A 19,058-nucleotide genomic window follows, 5' to 3' on the forward strand; every position below is an offset into this window, starting at 1 on the left:
AAAGAACGACACTGTCCAAATCAATTAACAGGAAAGCGGAAACCTCAGATATGGGACTCGCGAGTCCGCTGAACCCCTGGACCTGAAGGCTGATTATTATGACGCAAAGCTATGTAAACCAAGGCTAGCAAGGCTAGCTATGACGGAAGAGAAATTTAGAGCCTTATAGGTAGTGAGACAATTATTTTGGTCCAAAATGCCCCAAACTGTTAGCCGCTAAAGTTGCCTTTTCTGCGAGAGCACGGTGTGAGTAAGGGCGACTAATTCAGGCTCCACCCAGACAGACGTGGTTTTAGTCCGCACCATGGTTGACCTCAGTTCACGGTCATGACCTATCCGAAAAAACTAACTAAGCATGATGAGATGAGCTCAGGTCACTTAACTATTTGGTTAAAACGGCACTCAAGGCTGTCATCAAACGCGAGGTGATTCTTATTTCCTGATTCTGATCTTCAGCTTACCTATGATCTAACGTATTGAACAACAATCCTAGGCATCTGTAATGCCCCGCGGTTATTATTCCAATCACATCAACTTAAAACCAAACTAGTGAGTTGAATGCCAAATGGCTTTTCTACTATTCCAGAAAAGGGCGGGGCAAACCAGTTTGTTAATTAACGCTAACGGACACGTCAGTCACATGAGAGCTATGCCCGCAAACCTGTTTACGGTCGAAGTGGACCAGGTGGACTAAATGTGGACCGTGCCAGCTTTCCGACGCTGAAAGTGATAATTGAGCGAGGGTCAGAGACAGTTAGGTAGACAGAAAGACAGATATATAGATAGACAGAAAAAAAGAGAGATAAAAAGAGAGAAAGAGAGAGAGAGAGAAAGAGAGAGAGAGAGAGAGCGAAATAGAGGGGGAGAGATGGGGAGAGAGAGAGGGGGGGGGAAGCGGCGAACCAGAATGCATTGCGAATAGCTGGGAGAATGTCCCACCTCATCAATACATACTCATGACTCGCGTTCGGATCATCCACTCGGAATGGCCGCCAGGCGCCGGCGGTCAGTAGATGATGTTGTAGACGGCGTAGAGGAAGATGAGGAAGGCCACCAGGATGCCGTAGGTGCCCAGCAGCGACACGCTCTCCATGTCTCTGTGGTGCAAGTCCTCGTTCTTCTTGTCGGCCATGGCGCTGAGAGTTCGGCGGGGCCCGGAGAGCCGGTGTCGCGGTGGGACCAGGAGCACAGCGCCGGCTGCCGAGCACACTGCACCGCCGGCGCGCCGCGTCGCGGACGACGCGGCGGGGCCGCCTGCGCCGGCGCCGGTGCGCGGCGGGATGTCCAATTGGCACCACCCGCCGGCCGATAGATATTTACACTGGGGGGCCGATCGGACGGACGGTGCTTGGGTCAAAAACAAACACATCGGCTCCGGACTGGGGCCGGTGGCAGCGCTCCAGACAGGTGGAGTATCGCAGCGGCTACCGGCAGCTGCGACTCGTCCCCAGACGCCGTCTCCGCCGTGCCCGGAAGGCCTGTCTGGTCGCGGAGATACCGCCGAGTGGACTCGAGCTGCCCCGCACCGTCTCCAACAGCATGACGCTGGTTATTATTGATGAATACATGCCGTTTTATTTGCAAGTACAAACTGACGCCGAGGAATGTGGAATATCAAACGACTGCGAATCGACATGTCACGCAAGGCATGCATAACAACGAAAGAAGCGTGTTTCTCTAAGATAGCGACGGAGGCAGACGGAGACGCCTCGACAGTTTGACACACATGATAGGACATTCGGTCGACACACCTCCTGATGGCGCTCATCACCATCAGAGGGCGCTGCCCGCCAACCGACCCCGTGCTGGTAGTGGGGGTGAGGGCGCCTATCTCACGTGACGCAATGCGACTGGACGGCGGCCACAGACCAGCTGCAGCGCCCGTCCGAGACGAACCATCGAGAGAGAAACCTCCGTCCACCCACCGCGGAGCGGCCGCATAGCAACGGGCGCGGCCCCCAACCCAGCGGAAATACTTCACGGCGATTAGATCGGACCACCGAGAGCTGGGATCTCATCGAAATGCCTGAGACTGAGAAAGCGAAAAATTGCCATCTCCCCTGCGTGCCATGCGATCGGAACAAGAAACATGCAAAGCTCGTTTTCTTAAGCTAATTAGGAACTGGAAGTAAGCTAAATTATCCATGTTGCGATGATCTCAGAGTGAAAACTCCCTCCTCTGGCAAATCTGATGAGATGTTCCCTCCCATCCTTCACCATGGCGAAGTTGGCCGATACATCCATTTGGGTGCGGGTTCACCCCTCGCCGGCCAAGGGGGTGCGGGGTCGCCCCCTCATACTTTTTTTGCGATTGCTCGGAACGCGCTGGCTATGAAAAGCTCGGAGCTGACACACCTGACCTTTGATTCAAGCCGCATCTTGTGACACCGACCGCATTCTCCGGTCAGGTCACTGACCTATGACGTCATAACTAAATCTTTGCACAGTCCTTTGGACTTTGGACGTCATATATGAAGTCAATAAAGTTATCAGGTTTTTTTTCGTCAACAGACAACAACTACCTATGAATTGAACTCAGAAAAGTCATCCATGGACTCACGAAGACCTGCTGAATCAAATAATATAATATGAACCATGACCTTCTCCGATCCATTTTGACCTTGATGGCTTTCCCCTTTCCTTGACCTGAGGTCAACATCCGAATCTGACTTCACCCAAACAAAGAGATAACTCGACGCAACTGACCATGACAAACACGATGATGTCAATATCCCATTTGTACGACCATTTTTGACAAATTTATTCGCCAAAAACCAACCACTACCTTGGAGCACTTCTCAGAGGTCACGGTTGGCTTGAAATCTTAAGAAAGGGTGCCTACCAGCCGTTTTCTCGCGAAAGCGCTCACTAAGATCCACGCACGTTCTTTGCGCGAGGCACCAGCTCAATTAGGGGCGAAGCGGCGAGGGGTTCCACGCGCCCCGCCCTCGACCGGGACGCATGCAGAAAACCATTAGGTATGTCTGGCGCAAGGCGTCCGGCGAGAGTCCGATAAGGGCATTGTCCCCATGCTTCACTGCGATAGTTGATAGATGGAGTATGGTGGACATCAAAGCAATCAGAGTGTGAGGGCTCTCCAGATGAAGTTCAAATAAAAATGACATTTTGGCACATCCCTAGAGGTCAGTGAGTGTGCAAGCAATACTTAACTATTCCTCCAGAGACTGGAAATCATTGACACTCTGTATGTTTGAAATCAAAATGCACATAAGCTAGCCTTAAATGTTTAAGTGCTATCACTTTCAATCCTAGCCCATTTTTGAGAGATGCAATAATATAATTTAATTAGGTACATCCTTCTTTGTGATCCATTCCAAGGAGCAAGGGAACACTAAATACGCCTTGGGCAATAACTCAAGTTGGAAATGATTGTTTCCTCAAGGTTAATAAAAAATAATAAATAAAATCAGCCTGCCAAGCTGGGATACAGAGCATAGATACAATGAGTATTTCCAATTTCAAGAGGCACTTCAATCAGATCACAAAGTGATTAAGGGCAGCAACCTAGAGGCCATGCTTCCCTGTACTGCCTTTTGCCTCTTCCCTGTACACTCGGGGGCAGATTAATGTTCCACCACTCCCTACCCATCGGGCTCCCATGGCTCAGCACTGGCTGCTGCCAGTGTTGCCTGCACTCAGCACTGCTCAGCACTGCCTGCCAGTGCCAGTGCTGCCAGTGCTGCCACTGGCAGCAGCCAGTGCTGAGCCATGGGAGCCCGATGGGTAGGGAGTGGTGGAACATCAATCTGCCCCTGAGTGTACCAGTACTGTAGAATGAGCAGGGTATGTGCAAGATTTTTATCTTGTTATCTATGCTTTATAGTATGCTTTATAGCGACACTAGCATTGCTGAACTTGTACAAGTGGATCATGATCTATGATCAGCTTAAACTCACCTGTTTAACTCACCTGTTGGGTTTCCTCAGCCTTGCTCTTAGGAGAGGAGTGAGAAGGAGGGAAACCCAAGTCGCTCAGAGACGCGCCAATTCCAAAGAATATAGTTGGACACAAGCTGGGGCCAGTGGGTGGGCCTTGAGTCAGGGAACTGGTGTTGTGCGTCTGCGTGTGAATTGTTGTGGAAACTCGACAAGTCGACAAACTCGACTCGTAGTTGGTGCTAATGCTTCACAAAAAAAGAAAGAAAGAGAGAGAAACGGCTGTGAAGTGTAATGCAAATGCTGTCTCACCCGCAAACCAAATGGGTGAATGACATGTGAAGGAAGGCCAGGCATGGTGGGAATGCAGAAATCAGGAGGCAAGTGGTGAATGACCGATTGGAGCTCCATGGCGCATCTGACCCTGTCCTTGCTTGTTAAGAACAGGGCGCATACCATGGAGGGGGGGGGGGGGAGGATCCAATGGTTTGACATTATACCGATCGTAATCTGTCATATAACGTAGCAACATTAGACTGAGTAATCGTAAAGTTTCGCGCCCAACACCTCTGCGAGTCCTCCTTTGAATTTCTGCAGGGAGGTTTCTTGCACTAGCCACCCCGGGAGGCTATTCCATTCTTTGACGACTCTGTGTGTGAAGTATCTGGACCTCGCGTCAACATGCGCGCGGATGACCTTGATCTTGTGTCTGTGACCACGTGTTCTTCCATTTACTTCCAGACTCCACAAATCCTCCGGCGAGATGTGACAGTGTCCATGAAATATTTTCCAGCACTTCAAAATATCAGCACGAAGAAGGCGACCCTGCACAGAAAAAAGATCAAGTGTTTTGAGCCTGTCACCATAGCACGTATCTTTGAGGCCCAGAGTGTTACGCGTCCATAGTCTCTGGATTTTCTCTAACTTCTTGAGATCTTGAACATATCCACTGTTCCACACAGATGAAGCGTACTCAATAATGGGCCGTATGTGTGTCTTCCAAATGAACATCATGAAGTCAGGTGATCGGCAGCGAGTAGATCTAAGAAAGTTATGGACAACGCCCCCAGCCTTTCTCGCAGCAAGGGCACAGTGCTCGTGGAATTTTAAACTGTCATCCACGCCGACGCCCAGATCAGTGTAGGCCGAAACGTGCGGTATTTCGGTGCCATTCAATGTGTATGAAATGATGGACTGGGCGTGATATCGGCGCCGAAAATGAAGCACAGCGCACTTTCGTAGGTTAAGCGCCAGCCCCCACGATGTGGCTGTGTCGTACAGTAGGTCGATGTCCCTCTGGAGATCTTCCGCTGTAGTCAGAGGGGCTTCTCTGTCCATCTTCATATACACTTTCAAATCATCCGCGAATATCTTGTAGCTACTCGTCAAAGTTGAAGCGATGTTATTTATGTACAATAGGAACAAAATCGGTCCTAGAACGGAGCCCTGTGGTACACCACTCAGCACCTCTGTTGGCTTGCTTGTCGTGTCTTTAACCAGCACTTGCATTTCTCTTCCCACCAAGAAATCATACAGCCAGTCAAGAAGCCTTCCCTGCACACCGATCTGTCTTAGCTTCTCGAGGAGGATGGCACGACAAACCACGTCGAATGCTTTCGAGAAATCGAACATGATGAGGTCGACAGGATGGCCACAGTCAAGCGCGCTAGTGATTTCATCATAAGTGAGAATCAGCTGGTCCTCCGTGGAGCGACCTGGACGGAAACCAAACTGTTCCTCAGAGAGAATCGCATTTTCGCAGAAGTAATCATAAAGTCCACGGAAGATCAGTCTCTCAAGACTCTTACAAGCAACTGACGTCAGTGCAACCGGCCTGTAGTTCTGAGGGTCGTGACGGGAACCTTTCTTAAAAATAGGCACAATCAGTGATGACTTCCAGGCTCGAGGAAGCTTCCCCTCTAGAAGGGACCGACGGAAGATAATATACAAGGGACTGGTGAGGGTATTGGCACAAGACCTCAACAGTCTTGGGTGCAGCCCGTCCAGTCCCATGGCTGAGTTTGGATCTAGACCGGTGAGCAGTGTGCGTACGTCAGAGGGGCCGAACTCGATCTCGCTAAGTGCGGCCTCGCAACGCTGATGAGGAGCCGGCTCCTCCGGCACCGCAGCAGTGTGAATGTCAGCAAAAGCACGAAGAAGACAGTCTGCCATTTCCCCCGGATCATCAGAAATGGTGTTTGGGTCCATGCGCAGTGGACCCACGGAGGAGCGGAATTGCTTTTTATGTCTCATGTAAGAGTGAAGAAGTTTCGGAAAACTCTTTCCATGTTCTTTAAACTCTTTCCATGTTCCAGTTCCCTGTAAAAATAGGTTCGACCAAGATCTATTTGAATGACAATGGTACCCATTGTTGTTTTTATACTTAACATTGATATATAAGTGCACTCATGACTCAACTGTGCAGAAAAATAACATTACAAATTAACTCAGCACATCTTATCCTTACCATGGCAGCACTTTCGTAAAGTCTGTTACTGCTCACTGTTTAGATCTCCACATCACAGGATACAAGATCAAAATGGTGTGTATCAGATTCCATGACGGTTTTTCGTCCAGCAGATTTTCGTCGGACAATTTTTCGTCCGCAGATTTTCGTCCGACTTTTTTTCGTCTCGCATTTTTTCGTCTGTACATTTTTTCGTCTGTGCATTTTTTCGTCTGTACATTTTTTCGTCTGTACAATTTTTCGTCCGAACATTTTTTCGTTCGTATATTTTTTCGTCTGTGCGTTTTTTCGTCCGGACATTTTTTCGTCTACAGTTTTAACGTAACGTAACCTAACGTAACGTAACGTAACGTAACGTAACGTAACGTAACGTAACGTAACGTAACGTAACGTAACGTAACGTAACGTAACGTAACGTAACCTAACCTAACCTAACCTAACCTAACCTAACCTAACCTAACCTAACCTAACCTAACCTAACCTAACCTAACCTAACCTAACCTTACCTACTGATGTTTGCCTACCGGGGGATAAGGAAAAGTTACTTGCATGAATAGATTGCAAGCAATGGTAAGTCAAATATTTTTAGGTTAAATGGTTATGCATCAGGCTTCAGGCCTTCGGCCTGAAGCCAGATACACAACCACTTAACCTAAAAATATTTGACTTACCATTGCCTGTAATCTCTCCTAAGGCATTGCCTTCGGCACTGCACTGCTTCGCCCCGAGTATTATTATGACGTCATTTGCCCCCACAGTTGAATAGCATTGTAGTATGTTTTCACTCAACCTTGGGTGAACAGACGTAAAATTTATTGAACGAAAAAATGTCCGGACGAAAATGTGTACAGACGAAAAAATATACGAACGAAAAAATTTCCGGACGAAAAAATGTACAGACGAAAAAATGTACGGACGAAAAAATGCACAGACGAAAAAATGTACCGACGAAAAAATGCGAGACGAAAAAAAGTCGGACGAAAATCTGCGGACGAAAAACTGTCCGACGAAAAAATGTCAGACGAAATTTTGTCCGGACACGGTGTATCATCGTCTCCCCCGCACAGTGCATTCTTGTACTTGCCACCAATAACATTGGCATGCTTCACATTGCAATTAACATTAAAGGGACCCTCCCACCTTCAAAAAAGTTAATGAATTGGCACGAAAGTGATGTCGCTCGGTTCAGAAAGAGCGAAAACGAATATCTACCAAATTTCATCGAAAAATATTCACCGGTTTTCAAGATATTAGACTTTTACTTTTGTTTACTTTTTGGGATCTCCGCTGTTCCTAGCGACTTTATTTGAAAGTGCGGCATTTGTTGCGCGCAAAGCAGCATATACCACCGCGTGCTACCAAACGTTTTAGTAAAAGATTTAAAAATCGTTAGATCTCCGCTGACGTCACAAATTCTAAGGGGGCATACCAATGCACTAGCCCCTTAGAATCCGAAAACTGCAAGTTTGAAATTCCATATCTCCGAATTAAAGCATTTGTCGATGTTGTGAGTGCCCAAACCGGTATTTGCAGGCCATGGCCACCAATTTGGCTATCTCAACTCAAAACTAATGTTAAGGTGGGAGTGTCCCTTTAATTAAATACCACTTCACATCAAAAGATAATGTTCTTTCATTCACGGCGCCTTTACATCAAAAGACAATGTCCCTTCGACAACAACTAAAATAAAAATATATTACTCCCCAAGTACGTCTTTGAATAGTCAAAATGCTGCTTTACTTTACTTTTTCCTTACTTTGACAAGTATTGATTGAAAAAGAACACAAAAGCATTGAATTAAAATCAAAATACAACCTGAAAAATCCAAACAAGAAACAATAAGCAATGCCAGGTAATATGGTCCCACTGAAAGTACCTATATTTTGTACATCAAAGTTGCAGCCTGGCTGTATATTTGAGAAAATAAGCTAAAATAAATCAATTAACCCACCTTTATGTCGACGTGGTTGATCTCAATCCTGCTCCATTTCTGTCGACCGACGTAAGGGGTTTGCCGTGACAGCGTACCACTACCAACGTCCTAACGCAAATATACTGAGCTTTTATATATATCAGAAATATCAGAGTATAATTTATATCAAAAATATAAAAAGTACTAAGTCTTTCGCACATCAAACGGACAAATGCAACGTCAAAAACAAAGAATCAACAACGGCGGCGCAACATGCAACAACACGTACGAATATTGATGTCAAGGTTGACGTAATTTGAGTCTTCATTCTGCCACGAGAGTCAGACGTACTTGTGACGTCATCGGAACAATGAACCCACACGGCGCAGGATAAAGGCCGTCGAAACTCACGAAGCATACACACCGTTCCATCATTCCATCCTCATTCCTCAGGATACATAACTCCTTCTTCTCCGCACCGCAACCCCCTCCGGGCTGGACAGGCAACTTTATCTCATGCGGGCTGCTCCCTTGGGCCTTGGAGCGGCACCACTGGCGCTGCTCCCGAGGGAGCGCACCCCGTAGCCGGGTGCAGTGAGTACCTACCTTGGGGCTGGGTGGCCTGTCCTCTGGACGGGCTCAGCCCCGGTGACTCACTAGGGTGCCTGCCCAGACCAATGTCTCCCCCTATATCCTGTAGGGATCATCTATGCGATTTGTCATCTATGCGATTTGTCATCTATGCGATTTGTCATCTATGCGATTTGTCATCTATGCGATTTGTCATTTCATGTTGTCATTTTTATTTATATTGTCACCGCCTTATTAATTAATCTGTTACCTGTTGTCAATTGCGCGTCAAGTTTGTTTGTTATTTGTAAACCGGCCTGCCGCTGGCCTCAACCTTCCTAGTAACCGCTGTGCCATACGCTATAGAACGTGTCGTGCAAAGGTCACGGCGGCACCCCTGAGGCGGCCGCTGCCCGTACGTTTAGGAGCCCATTGTCGTGACGTCATGACTGTGGACAAAGGTCGCGGTAGGGGCTCTCCCGGCAGCCGGACGGTGACTCATACGTTGAGCTTGTCTCTCGCCGCGCCTGCGGGCATATTGGTAGTACTAGGGACGGCCAGCATATGACCGCGGTTTTCGGCGACATTGTCACACGACTTCCTGCGCAAACCTTGGATTCTTCGATATTCACGCACCAGTTCGACGCTTCACGTCAGTTAGCGCACGGTGTCCTCACTGAGCTCCAGGGTCGTCCATGGACGACCTTGGTCGCTAACTTTGAGTAAGCCTTCAGCTCTTTTTGCTCTATGTGACTGTAGGTAGGTCATCTAGGATAACTGCTCAGTCCGGGGGAAACCTAGCGGTGATAACGAACCGGACTATTTATCTTTGCCTGTAACAGACCCCGATCATGGCCATGGACTCGACCGGACCGCCTCCAGGGGCGCGTCTCCCACCCGACCTTGACCCACCAGAAGGCCGCGCTCTCATCCTGATGAGCCGGCCTGATGGCACTCCACTGCGAGGGAACCCGTTCGCCATCATCAGGGAAATCCGCTCGATCTGTGACTCGGAAGTCGAAAAAACCAAACAACTCGGATCTGGCAAAATTCTCATCTCGACCTTCAACAAAGACCAAAGCTCTGCCCTTCTCTCCTGCCAAACCATGCTCGGAAAACCCGTTTCGGCTGTTCTTGCAACCAACCTGATGTCATCGCAGGGTCTCATTCACTGTCCGGACCTCAGCGACCTCTCTGACGAAGAGCTCCTCACCGAACTAGCCCCGCAGGGTGTTATCGAGGTGCAGAGGCTCAAATCCAAGGACCGAACTCCAAACCCCCTGATTCGACTTCGCTTTAAAGGACTCGATCTCCCAAGAAAGCTCCTCTGCGGGTACCTCTCCGTCCCTGTTCGACCCTGGATCCAGCTGCCAAGGCAATGCCGTAGGTGCTGGAAGCTAGGCCACTCCATGCGCTCTTGCCGACGAAAAGAGACAGTCTGCGGGCAGTGCTCTGCCAGGGACAGCCACCCCACAGGTGACTGTACCTCGGTCCCAAAGTGCCCTCTCTGCTCTGGTCCACACCCAGCATGGGACCGAAACAGCTGCCCCGTCTGGAAAACCACCAAACGAGACACTCGAGAGCGAGCGCCATTCCAACCCCCGCCGCTCAACTCCACAGCTTGGCCTCCACTTGAGAGTCAGCACCGAATTCGTTTCTCGACTCTGCTGTTCGCTACAAGACAAATACACATAGAAAACGGCTCGGGCATTTGGAGAAGAGCGGCTACTCTGAGGCGAGGGAAGAACACGGAGATTCACACAAACGACCTGACTAGGTTGCACCGGCCACAGTCGACCGAGGTGGGCTTCCGCGCCCTTAAAGACGCCTCTGACTGGCCATTGCGCTGACACCCTGGTCGGACCACGGTCATTGATCGGACCCTGCCACTGGTTCGTGCTCAGGCTGCCTTAGCGGGTAGACCTGCTCGATAGGGTTGTTAAAAAAAAACGAATTTTGGAAAAGTATACGGGCTCATGGCTCGTGTGGTGAGGTATTCTTTTCTGAGTCCAACGATGCCTTTTTTTCCGAAAAATATTAACTGCTTCATGCTCCCCAAACGGCTTGAAGAGGACCATGTCACGCCCGGCGACCGGCCGGTGTCAATAAGGGCGAGAATTCCCCGCCGCGCGCGGGTGGAGGCGCCTTATCGGCACCGCGCGCCACGACATCTACCGGGCGGCCGGCCGGCCGGTGGTGGGAGGGAATAAATGCGTGGCCTTCTTTCACATGATATGGGTGCATTGTCGGAGCGGAAAGTTTCAGTGCAGCCAAGCAGTGCAGCATCTCGGTGCCTCTGCTGCGGTGTTCTGTGTCGATTGTTAAAAATAAGCCAAACAGAACTAATAAAAGACTCAATACAATTCGGGTAATTCACCCAAAACATTCCGTTTACAGAATACAGCTGCCTCCTTAGCGTACCATATCGCTCTGTTCATTCATCAAGCTGCAAACTCGGAGCAATAAAACAGTTCTTTGCACTGCTGTTGACAACATACATTGCATTTGGACGGTGCCTCGCAGCCCAAGTATGCTGCTGCGCAACTGTATGCGAAAATTTATGAAGGATATAGGAGGAGCTGGCATGGGGCTCAAGCACAGAATATGGAGACCTCGCACAGTCATTGCCTGGCCCAAGTTTCGGGGCATGGCTCTGACCAGCATCGGCGTCACTACTAATGTCATGCAGTTTCGTTGAAGTGAAATGCTGAAGCAACAGGATTGACGTTTGTTTTACTTAGATTAGCATTTCGAAAGAAAAGATAACATGTCCGGGAATGACAGGGTGGCCGCCCTGACAGTGTGACGAAGTGAGAAGTGAGTAGAGACAAAAGCGGGAGTACACATATAAATCAATTGTGTCGCTCAATCCAGCATCGGCACCGGCAGCCCGGCCGTGCCCACCGGTGTCGTTCAAGACCCGAATCCAGAGCCGGCATAGAGCGCGTCACACATCCCCCAGGGCAGAGCCGCCCTGACCTGACACACATCCCCGGCGTGTCATGACGGACAGACTTATGCTGGGTGCATCGTAATCAGGACGTTACGTACTATCCACTGACCAAGTTTGGTCCAAATCGTAGGGGCTCACCTGATTCCGAATCTTAGATTATAGATTAGGATTCACTTACATCTAACTTGACGACCGTCGGAAACAGGGCTGACCCAGTAAAAAATACCATTAGAAATTACCAAATGGTTCCAAATGGGGAAAACCATTTGACTTATTGAACACTTTTCCAAATGGTTCCAAAGAGGTTCCATTTGAAATGTGTCCAATTGGCCACCAATTGGTACCAATTGGAACCATTTCATGACCATTTGAAATGTATCCAATTGGTCACCAATTGGTACCAATCGGACACATTTCAAATGGTCATGAAATGGTTCCAATTGGTACCAATTGGTGGCCAATTGGACACATTTCAAATGGAACCTCTTTGGAACCATTTGGAAAAGTGTTCAATAAGTCAAATGGTTTTTCCCATTTGGAACCATTTAGTAATTTCTAATGGTATTTTTTACTGGGCAGCTGGATTACCATTTGAAGATCCTTTTGAAGTCCATGCATTTCATCCACAAAATAACAAACTGAACCGTGAATTATTTTTATTGTTTTACTCTGCAAGCATACCTATACATTTTCATCAGTACGTACCTACCAACATTAGACATTAACTACACATGGACATTGTTGTTTGGTCAACACCACATCGATGAGGCGATTGCTATCAGAATCAAGAACAGAATTTGTATTTGTATTTGTATTTGTATATTTAAAATCGCCAACAGACAATAAGTCCACTTAAAAGGCGAAGTCAAAGAGACAGTAAAACAGCACACACCCACACACACAACACACACACACCTACATACACACACACACACTGAAGATAAAAACACGTAGGGTTATAAACACAGGAGATGTAAATAAATAAATAATAGCCTAAAAAGCCTAGTAAACAAGAAACACTAAAAGCACAGCGGATGCGATCACGCCGCTTCCAGCCCTTTCACATAGTTTAAAAGGGCTGGAAGCGGCGTGATCGCATGAATTACAATGTGGTTACTAGTTATACACTGGGCCATACGTACGCTATTCCACATAGGCACAATGAACGACGTGATACAATATCATTCCGATCGGTGATACTGTCTGTTGTTCTGACAGATAGATTTCTTAATCTTCCGTGGCGATCAGAATTTTCAGAAGTCAGAACGTAGCTATAATGCGGGCACGCAGCCCATCTGGACCCGTGTAGAGCCGGTAGACGGCATCTGTCCGGTGCAAGTTCGTGCCTGCAACAGTACAGGACAGCACGGGTTAATTGGGCGATGGGATCAAATTAATTACCACACAGGGTCATTTGTCAAATATCACAATATAATAACTTTAGGCTCATGCAACTTGCATTGTCATTTAGGCAGCCTGACCACAACAAATATGGCACTGACAATTTTCTGCTGGCAAAATAAATTGTGATCACAAATTTTAAGCCTCTTTCTCACCTCTGTTAAACTCAGTACTTACAAAGATGCCAAATGCAACCAAATTTATTCAAATAACTATTTTTAGTATTTGCAGTCGACTAAAACCAGGGGGGCGACACGGCTATTCGCGCAATGTATTCATTTATGGGCCGCGCGGGGCCTCGGGATGACGCGGCTGGAGGCAACTGCTCAGCGAGCTAGGATACTTTTGGCGGGGCCGGGCGCTGAACGGTGTGCAATGAATGGGTTATGGGTGGGCAGACAGAGATGAAGTATTGAATTTTAATTGACATCAGCAATCGGGTGGGGAAGGAGAACGTTTCTAATTGAGCTTGGGACGGGGAAAGCCGAAAATGTCGCGATCGGCTCAAAGCTGCGTCAGGGCCGGGTGCCGTACCATGTGTAGTATATTTAGGCGGGCAGACAGAGATGAGTTATTGGATTTAAATTCACCTTACCATCGGTTTCTGGTGGGATTTGAAGACGTTTTTAGTTAAGCTCGGGGTGTGGCAACCCACTGGCGGATCCAGGGGAAGGCATTTGGGGCAAATGTCTTCCCCCCAGTAGCGGCGGAACACCTTCAATTAAGGGGGGGGGGGCACTGCCGACTTTTGGTCCCATTCTTTCTATGCAACGCCCATAGGGCTAATGTTAAAATGCCAAAATCAAAGGGGGGCACGGTGCCCCGGTGCCCTCCCCGTTCCGCCGCCTATGCTTCCCCCACAACCGGGGCAGCGCCCGAAATCGCTTTTCGAGAATAAAAGAAAACTTCACAACTTTTCTGAGGAAATGTTGGTTAATCACACTGCACAGCAGTACGCAAGGAATCGAAATCCGAGTTTTTTTTAAAATTAATTCGGAGAAACTTTTTGGGGTAAGCCCCCGCAGTGTCCAAGACCGCTTCCTGGATCCGCCAGTTGTGAATAAGTTACGGTCGATACCGAGCTTCGGCGGGACCAGGCGCTGTGTTACGTTGTACCTACAATGAAGAAGTGGACAGACACCTAACCCCACATCCTACTGCTATACCCGTGCTTCTGTGGGTGAAGCACTGAAGCATTACGGAATCCCACAGGACCTGCGAGTCGACGAGGTGCCGAGGTGGCCGCTTTGGCCGCCGGGTACTGCAGCTCCCTGGAGTTGCCTGGGACCGATGGTAAAACAACAGCTCCGGCGGTGCCCCGGGCCGTAGTAATTAGTGAATTCCCGTAATGTAGAGATCATATCCTCAATAATCTCCATTAAGATTTTAATTCCTAAACAATATGACAGACCAATTATGCTTGCCTACGTTCAGGCATTACCTCTGATGGTTATACGCCCAGTACAACATGTGTTCGGACGGGATCTTTCAACAATGTACGCACCATCCAGGCCTAGGATGCATCGAGGTTTAAAAGAATGCAGTCTGTAGATCAATCAACATAACAATGGTGGTATGCAACCACATTAAAATATCTCCCCCGCTCCCGCAGCGTTTCAAGGCCCCTCCGTTATGCATTCGCCTTATGTGTCCGCCGAGCCGGCTTGCCTCCAATGACGTCATCGGCCGGCCGGCGGCGTTCAAGGTCAAACGGCTGGTGTCCTTGCCTGGAGTTCTATAGCCTTGACTAAAACGAATATCGCATACAGCAGCACAAGAAAGTCACTCACCAGCCGCGTGATTCTGCTCAGCTTCCTCTTTTACAGCAGGACTGGGTCCCGGTCGACCGCGGGCAGTCCCAGGCCCAGCGAACGCGAAACACGGTGGCGCGCCGGCCGGGCGGCCGACGCATGGTGTGTCGTTTCGGGAACTAGCGAATGAAGTTTAGTACCGCCGTTCACCGGTGGATGGCGCTAGCTGGTAGTTTCGGCGAAAACTCCGTCTGAGATGTTTGAAGGCTTCCCTTAATTCCTTGTTCAAACATGGACCCCGTCAGCCCCGGCAGAGGTATTTGTCCAGTGTACACCGCACCTGAGGACGGGTCAGCTGAGGGAGGGGAGTCACTATTGTGGCCTGAGGAATGCCGCGCCGGTCGGGGGACGGGGTCGGGAGGAAGGGGAGGGAGGCAGCGCCGTTCTTGCTGTGACGGGCTGGCTTGTCGCCTCAGCCTGGCATACGCTCAGTCGGCGAGGCGCTGCGCATGACCCGGGAGCAGCTGAGAGTCCATATAGACAATTGTCTCGTTTGTAAGCACGAACACTTGGAATGTCGCTGGTGTAGAATTTTAGCATAGGGACGATGTTTTTTGTGCCAAATTTTGTGTAGGTAGGTACATGTAGGGAATTTAGAGAAATTTATTGTGACAAAGTTTCCCAAAAAAAATCGGTCCAATTGTTTAAGATATCGAGGTTTTAGTGACGTCATGATTTGAGTTTTCGACAAAAACGAGACATGTTTAAAAAAAATCATGGGTATAAAATCACAGAATAGACAAACAGACATGCCGTAAACGCCATTGGACTGCCAATACCTATCATGAACAATCAAATTGCCATCTTCGATTTTTGATTACCTATCGTTCTACGGTTTCCAAAATCTTGAATGGAATCTTGGCAATTTCTTGTGACTACTTCACGACATGATGAATGCATTTCATAACCCGCACCCCGCTGGGGGTCCTGGAATTACACGCCCTGCTGGTGGGCGGGGGTGTTTGAACACCCCCTTTTAGCTCGGCTCCTGGGCTATGTAGCGATACGGGGAAAGCGACGTTCGAAAAAGCGTAAGGAATAATGGCGAAATTTATACTTAGGTCACTTTTTCGGTTCGGTCAAACGTCAGGTCACCAGAGGTGTTTTGGACCCATGCTACTGAAAGTCCAATTTCATGTGTTTGATCTGACCTTGACCCGACCTGTGACCTTGAAATTCAACTTTCAGGTGCTCATCGTAAGTATCTCGTCGCGTTCTTTCGTTTGCCTTCTCGTCCGTTTTGCTGCGTCTATTGGTTCTTGAGTCGGGTAGCTCTATTGGTTCCCGAGTTGTGCGCCGCTTTTTGAAGAAAAAATGTTGAAATAATCGACCCAGCCGTTCTCGAGATCTGGTAGCGCCCTCTGCACGTGCGCACGTGCACTGCACGTCGTGCAGTAGCACCTTAAAGGGACCCTCCCACCTTCAAAAAAGTCAATGAATTGGCACGAAAGTGATGTCGCTCGGTTCAGAAAGAGCGAAAACGAATATCTACCAAATTTCATCGAAAAATATTCACCGGTTTTCAAGATATTAGACTTTTACTTTTGTTTACTTTTTGGGATCTCCGCTGTTCCTAGCGACTTTATTTGAAAGTGCGGCATTTGTTGCGCGCAAAGCAGCATATACCACCGCGTGCTACCAAACGTTTTAGTAAAAGATTTAAAAATCGTTAGATCTCCGCTGACGTCACAAATTCTAAGGGGGCATATCAATGCACTAGCCCCTTAGAATCCGAAAACTGCAAGTTTGAAATTCCATATCTCCGAATTAAAGCATTTGTCGATGTTGTGAGTGCCCAAACCGGTATTTGCAGGCCATGGCCACCAATTTGGCTATCTCAACTCAAAACTAATGTTAAGGTGGGAGTGTCCCTTTAACCGCAACACATGGGAATGCATAGCCTGGTGGCTGCCTACCGTATGCCAAGTTTCAGCGAAATCGCCCCAGTAATTACCGAGTTATTGAAATGGGAACCAATTTGGCACCTCTTCTTTTTGTATTTTGCACGTGCAGTTGGGGTAGCTCACATAGATCAAGAGTATCCGACCTTTGGTAGAAGGGATGCAGCTACCCTACAAGAAGTACCGCAAGACAATCGCTCAAGCGGCTGCTGAGATACGAGCCTCTCAAAATCACTACTTTTGCAAAACAACTTGAACACCCTTGACTTTTGACGTGGCACGTGCCACGACGGTCACTGAGATGTATCAAAAGTAGTCAATTACGGGGTAGAAGGGATGGGGCTACCCAGCAAAAAGCACCGCAGGCCAATCGGTCTAGCGGTTGCTGAGATATAAGCCTCTCAAAAGCGTTACAGGCCGGGCCGGGCCGGGCCGCTCATACTGAGATTTTTCCGTCATATTGAAAAGACTCGCTTCGCTCGCTGCGCTCGCTCGCTCGTAACTACTAAGCAAGTGTTCAAACGGATGCCAGGAACATGTAAAACTCGAAAAAGTGAATCAAGGTCCTCAAAGATTAATGACCCTGACCTGACCTTTACGTGACCTTAGCACCCACCGTAATGCATGCCGCATGGGACGAACATCATTTGACATGTTTGGACGTTTACAGCACAAAAAAAAGACTGGAAACGCGCGGATAATGTGATCTGACATACGCTGAATCGCGATTTCGGTCAAACATGGTCTCGAGAAAAAGGCCAGGGATCAAAGGTCATTTGGGTCAAGTTCATGAAAGAAAAAGAGTATGTGTAAAATTGATCAACTCTGGGGTACTGAAAGTTTCGTCGCGATCGTCCGCTTTTTGAGCGAGATTAGGTATTCGTGAAAAACCGAGGGGGCGGGACGCGGGTCCATCCAACTACCACTACACATGCGAGGGTTAAAACACTAAAATAAAGTCATGATATGAACATATTTGCTGTTAAAGAGATTTTTGTAGATTTAGTCCATATAACAGTGTTCGCCACTGGCCGCAAAATCCCAGTCCAGCCCGACCCAGGCCCATGGGTTGACGCCCGGCCCAGCGCGAACCCATGCATAGTAAAATTGTTGAAGCCCAGTCCAGTCTGGCCCGTCCAGCCCGGACCAGCCCGTCAAAAATGAATGGATCATGGACACCAAACAGGTATTACATATGTCACCCATATAGGCGCAAAGAAACAATCTTTTGGGAGCAGGATGCACAATGCACATTGCACATATATGCTTTCATTCGTTTTTTTTAGTCTTGCACAGTAATAAGCTAGTTTTTGTTTTTAGCTCAGTCGCGAACCTCTGAGTCCACTTTACAGTCCTTGTCCCAGCCCATCCACACTCACCACAGCCCATCGATTATTTATATTTGAGGGCCCAGCCCAGCCCGTGACCCAGCCCAGCCCATGACCTATCGGCTGACCCGGCCCGTGGCGAACTCTGCCATATAAGTCCACTCGCCAGAAAGCCCGTCGTGAAAACGGCTATTTTTCGGCAGACTGGCTTCCGCTTCGGGTATAACTTTGAGCCATTCAGTTTGCGATGTCGATTCTACTCCGGAGTCGGAGTTAGTAAGATTTTGGTGACTCTGGGTTCAACTCCGATTCTACATACTGTCCTAGCTCAGACCCATTCTAATCTTGCTCCACCCCATCATTCAGATCGCAAATTCTAAGATCGATGGAGATCCTATATCGATAAAAACACGCATCGATCTAATGCGAAAAGGCTCCAGACCGGTCACTCGCATGGAAGAGATTATACCATGGAGCAGTATGTTTTTGGCGGCGTTTCAAGTTAACAGGCCGGTTACCTTAGTGTTCGTGCAAGTATCTCTAGGGGACGAGAATTGTTGACGACACGTGCGAAACGTCAGAAGTGAAAAGTCTGTGTGAATACCACCGTCACTTATTTTCCTTCTCAGTAGCAGTAACCTTGGCAGTACCTAACAGCGGGAGGTCTGGGAGAGGGTCAAAGCGTCCAACCCTTCCGGCACCCGTGCCTTCGCTATCGCTTTCAGGAACACGCGCGCGGCCGCTATTGTGCGCTCGTCAAACCCAGCCCGCCCTTTGACAGCGGGCGGGTCATCAGCGGTCCGCCCGCGTCCCTTCCTG

The 19,058-nt window shown here is 48.5% G+C and overlaps 1 protein-coding gene across 3 annotated transcripts in view; it reads right to left on the reverse strand.

Annotated features, from left to right (window-relative positions):
* Nucleotides 1-8,577, reverse strand: part of LOC122384190 (ligand of Numb protein X 2-like) — a 48,512-nt gene extending 39,935 nt beyond the window's left edge. The window contains exon 1 of one of the 3 annotated variants that reach the window (XM_043371284.1): nt 8,315-8,577. The gene's annotated coding sequence lies outside the window, so the exon portion shown is untranslated. Of the gene's footprint in view, nt 1-939; nt 1,259-8,314 lie in introns of those variants that run through there. The other 2 variants (XM_043371283.1, XM_043371282.1) reach the window with 2 other exon arrangements.
* Nucleotides 8,578-19,058: the final 10,481 nt, after the last annotated feature.

This window comes from Amphibalanus amphitrite, unplaced genomic scaffold, assembly GCF_019059575.1.
Source record: "Amphibalanus amphitrite isolate SeventyFive unplaced genomic scaffold, NRLGWU_Aamphi_draft 000183F_arrow, whole genome shotgun sequence".
NCBI lineage: Eukaryota > Metazoa > Arthropoda > Thecostraca > Balanomorpha > Balanidae > Amphibalanus > Amphibalanus amphitrite.